Genomic DNA, 5,539 nt, shown 5'->3' on the forward strand with positions numbered 1-5,539 from the left:
GTCCTCCTACTGTAACAGCTTTTCATCCAAAGAGATATTAAGAAATGAACTCCAGGAAAGATATAAAGATACAATTGTTTTTTTCTTTCAGGTAAAAAAAGTGCCACCTCCGCTATTTTGAAAATCCCACTATCGTCAGATTTAAAGCCATCATTCATAAACCATATTCAGTTTACTGTTACAACATACCATGGGAGTTCTCCAATTTTGAAATGAAATGCCTGGGTGTCAAGATTGGTGGTCTGACAAAAAGTCAGAATTAGACTTATGGTGAATTCATTGCAAAACCACTGGACCTTATTTCATGCTATCACATCCTGATCCAGCACGTTCTGTTTACTTTACTTCTTCTTGAGCCTCGTACAGAAAACGCTGTCCATGCCACTGCCTCCATCACGCAACCACAGCAGTTTATCTTCAGTTTTATTTTTCCCTATATCCTCCCTCAATAATGATCTTCCCCTCTTCTATCAGGAAAGACTGTTGATCGTACATACTCACACTTCTCATAGGATTAAAAATGCCTCAGCTGTCAACACGGTGGTACCCAGAGTGTAAATAAAGCACAGCTCAGGAATCCAACACCACCCTGACAGCCTCCATGTTAGTGCACGTCTGCAAGATGTCACTTGTTAAAAACAATGAAGGACAAGTTTGGAATGTCAGACGTCTTTTTACCAGCTATGTGGTTGTTAATTTATTCAGCTTTATTGAAAACTGCTTGACTCATTTGAAGCTGAGAACACAATTCAACACTTGAGGTGGTACCTTTTGGGGTGGTCTGATTTCAGATATCTTGTGTGGTTAATCTGAAATGTAATACCAACAATTCTTATCTCCTAAACTAATGCCACTTGCTGATGCACCATCAAAGGGCTTTCACTTCACAATGTTTTGTTTTTTCTCCTTTTAGTTTATCACTCCTTTTTTTCTATGGTTAAACTCTCCTCTATTTTTTACTTGTTTCTTGTCTCTTTTATCCTTTCTTCTCTTTCAGTTCCATTCTTTGTTTCTGTCTGGATGGCTGCTGCCGTGTCTGCGTCAGGCCTTCTATGGGGGCAGTTTTGGCATAACAACAAAGCCTCAGGTCGCACACACAGTCTTGATACACACTGCATTCAATTAAATCAGTGCACTCAAAGCACACACGCAAGAAGGAACTCACACACGCACAATCCCCTGCCGACAGAACTCACACCATTCTCCACCCACCAATCCTGAGCACCATTTCACAGTGTGAGCATATGACAGATCAGCGTCGTATTAAACATTCCCTAACTCTTCCTGGTTTCATCAGAGAGCAGCTCTATGAACCTCTCCTCACTGATCCCCTACCGCTCAGGAAGCACAAAGAAAAGATGATAAGCTTTCAATTAGACTGGGCTCAGGGGAATTTTCCAGCTGTCTTCACACACTCTGAGAGACTCTAGTTCACATGTGGGGAGCAGAGAATCTCTCATCTGGTATTCTGGTGTCTTTGTCATGGGCATACATGATCTGAGCTGGGGGGTTTTCATCCTTTTCCTACTCTGTAACAATGTTCTTCTTTTTTTAAATGTAAATCTCCTGGAAATAAGGGGGGGGGGGGGGGTGACTTGAGACTGCCTGTCTGGATTTCATTGTAGTCAAAGGCATAAAAAATTGGTTTACAAGGCAACACAGAAAATTGCTTTTTAAGTGGATGAAGTATATAGAGAGCGCTGGGAGAATGACGGTGGATGTCACTGAAAGAGAAAAAACTAAAAACAATGAAAATCACTGAAGCAAAATTCACTCTTTTCTTGCAATCAAGCACTGTCCGAACTTTTGATTAAAACGTAAGACAAAAGCACTATTTATAAATTAAAATGAGAGGCAGACAGAAAAAGAAAGAGAGAGACACAGGAAACAGAAGAAGCAGTAAAAGAGGTTAGAGAGGGAGTGTTTTGGAAAGAGCTCAGAATCGTTAAAAACCTCTCATTTCTCATGAGCACAGTATCTCGTGTCGCCTCTGTGGTACCTGCATACGAAACACATTAGGGCCTCCACTACAGCCGCTGACCTCTCCTACCCTGAACCCGTGAGAAGAAGTGGGTTAGAACCGGCTTGGTTTGGGTGCCTGGTACATGACCAGAAGTCTATTTTCTAACCAAGCTGGTGGTGGGAACAGAGGCTGTCGTCCAAAATCAGGGTTCCCACAGATTGACCGAGAAATACAGGGGCCAGGGGCTAAGAAACCGCGAGAGCTGTGATGCAACTGTTCTCACACTGATGACTGGTGCTGAGTTGCAGACAGGGAGTGGGATACTGAGCGAGAGACAGGGAAAAGGAGAGAGAAAGAGGGCTCTTCTAGTAAAAAGGGATCCCAGTGAAGGTAGTTTCTCATCCATGTTCGGTCTTAAGAGACCTCTCTGTGTTGCGATACATCAGGCAGATCTCAGTTCCCACAGTGGACATGGGGTTTAGACTCCATTCCCATTTAGACCCAGAGGATAACTGAAAGCCAAAAAGAGGCACTTTCAGAAACAACATCACTATCAGATCAATCTATAAAGCTGCCACCATAAATTTAAGGTCCAAATTGTGTCTTTGGGAGAGTTGATGTGCAATCCCACATCTCTTTATCTGAAAATGCCAAAAAAAAAAAAATAAGTTTAAGATTTAGAAGAACAGCATGATTCATTATTTTCACCTTATTACACCTGACCTTTAAAGACTAAAAGTCCCTTACTGTGTGGTGAACGGAAACGTTTGGAAACTCTTTAATTAACTAAAGAAAAAGAGGTAAAGTTTTGATTTGATTTTTTCACTATTTCTGACATGTATTGATAACACAATCATTAACAAACTGATTGACACACATATAATGAAATTTAATTGATGAAAAAATTAATTGTGAGTATCAAAGCATGAAGGTTATATTTGAGGGCCAAGGAGGGATGCATGTACACTAATGCATGCGAAAGAAAGACAAAACCTAAATTCAAATATTGGATTACGTGTAAAGCTACCTCCTCATAGTACTGATAAGCAGAGTATAACACTATGAGCAATGGTTTTAGTTGGGCCGAGTCATGCAAGTGAGTCCGAAAAGAGGGCTGTGATGTATTCATAAAAAATAAAAATAAAAAAACCACTGGTTGCCCTGTGGCTATGACTTTGGTTAAAGTGCATAAAGGCCACAGCACCCAACTTTCATTAAGACGCCTGAATGGCTTATTTAGATCATTTTTATTTCATGACCACAGCTTTCTGTGTTTAACCAATCACGCCTGAATCCAATTACTAGTGAAAGACAGTAGATAATCGGATTCAAGGGGATACACATTTGAACTGTTTTAGCTACTTTTGCTGGAATATATGATTCTTTTCATATTTTGATTGCTACATGTTTATACACTATAAAAGGATCCCAACACATATTTGTAAGACGGTGGGCCAACTTCCCCCCCAAAAAAACACAAGTTCTTTCCCATACAAATTCATGAGAACTGACACAATCATTTTTCCTGTTCTTTTTCTCACAGAAAAAAAATCTGAATAACAATCTGTTCATGCAAACACTACTTCCTCTATAAAACAGGAAATTATCATACACACACACAGACACACTAGAACAAGGAGCTCAAACCCCACACACTGTAGCTCCTTGCCAGGCTCTCCCCCATTACGGTGGGGTAGTGTGCATGTGTGGACGGGGGGTGGGTTGGGGGCAAGAAGGATTCCCTTTGGACCAGGTCTCTGTTCACTTCCTGCTCAAGTAGGGGGCAGTTCACACACAGTATCTTTCTTTAACCCTAACTTTCATCCACATATGTACAACTAAACGAGGAGAGAATCAGAATCAGTTTTATTGGCAATGTATGTTTAATACACAAGGAATATTACTTTGGTAGACTGTGCTCTCAAATGGAGATGGGATGCTAATAATCTCTTCCTTTCTTATTTCCACTATCTACTTTGGAAGCAGAAAAAATCCTAGTCTCTGTCCATCTAAAGGAATATTATTCTTGAAATGACCAACTCTACAGAGGATTTTTAACCTGACTCACACAGCTGGATAGAAGTCATATAAAACGTCTCACACACCTAAAACCTACAGCCTTCTTTGGCACACAAGCTGTTAAAGAGAGTGACAACATTAGAAGTATATTTGTTCTCATTTCTCACAAAAATGTGTTTTTTTTACCATCATTTGCATAGCATCATGATGCAAATGATCAGAAACAACATCACTAAACATCACTAAAACTGACTGTTCAGGAAATAGTGCACTATTTCCTGAACAGTCAGTTTTAGTGTTGCTATTTTGGCACTTTGATCACCATCAAGACATCAAAGACGAGTCTAAATAAATCAAACTTCTTCTGACATCCAATAAAGTGTCAGCTATTGTTCTTCTTAGACAGGTGGAATTACCTGAAACCAACATACTGGCGTTCCTGTTTCTAGTCTCCACTGTGTGTGTGTGTGTGTGTGTGTGTGTGTGTGTGCGTGTATGGTAGTGTCACACACCCCCATGTCTAGCAGTGGCTGCCCCGCAGGCCTCTGCTTAGCAGTTCCCATGAATCCATGGTTCCACTATAGTGACTGTGGACTTCCTCAGGGGACACCTCCCACTCACTGGTTTGTTTTCATCCTTAATGGGGGATCATCTTTCACTCTTAATGGTGTGTGCGTGTGAAGTAAACAATTTGCCTGTGTGTGTGTGTGTGTGTGTGTGTGTGTGTGTGTGTGTGTGTGTGTGTGTGTGTGTTTTCTGTGCATACACCTGCAGGAACAAAGACATATCAAAACGTATCACAAGGATGACTTTGTGTGTGTATATATGTGTGTATATGTGTCTGTGTGTGCATGTGTGTGTGTGTGTGTGTGTGTGTGTGTGTGTGTGTGTGTGTGTGTGTGTGTGCATGTGTGTGTATGTATGTGAGAGAGAGAGAGAAAGAGAAAACGAGAAATACACACATTCATGTTGCAAAATGTTGAATGGTTTGCAGACACTAGACACCTTGATTTCTTCTTTGTTTTTGCCCATGAGGCAAAGAGGGAGATGAAGTGTCTGGAGAGGTCTGTAAGGGAGCATTCATATTAGGAATAATTGCTTATAAGTGGTGAAATATTACAGACAAATGGCCTGTGGAACAAAGAGGGCTTGTGGGGGGAAGGAAAATGAAGCATGGGGCTTGGTAATGAGGGGGTTTTCCTGAGAGATGACAGCAAGGAGGAGGATCAGAGAGAGAAAGAGCGAGACACAGGGAGATAGGGGTGAAACAGAGTGATGCATCAGATCAGGGGGTGGTTATTACAACACTAATACCAGACAAGTGTTTTGGCTGTAAAGAAGGACTCAGACTGTGATGCTATGGCAAAAAGATAATGTGCATTGAAACATACTTTCATCACTGCAGGTGTTCCTGCTTCCTGAGAGGACATTAACTGTACATCAGCAGGGGCTGCAGCAACAGAGCAAGCCAAGGATTTGAAATCTGGGATGTCTTTGTATATTCTGCAACTATGAGAGTTGCAGTTTTCTGGCAGAACATTCACATCAGGGCATTGC

The sequence above is a fragment of the Symphodus melops genome (assembly GCF_947650265.1).
Source record: "Symphodus melops genome assembly, chromosome: 19".
Classification (NCBI taxonomy): domain Eukaryota; kingdom Metazoa; phylum Chordata; class Actinopteri; order Labriformes; family Labridae; genus Symphodus; species Symphodus melops.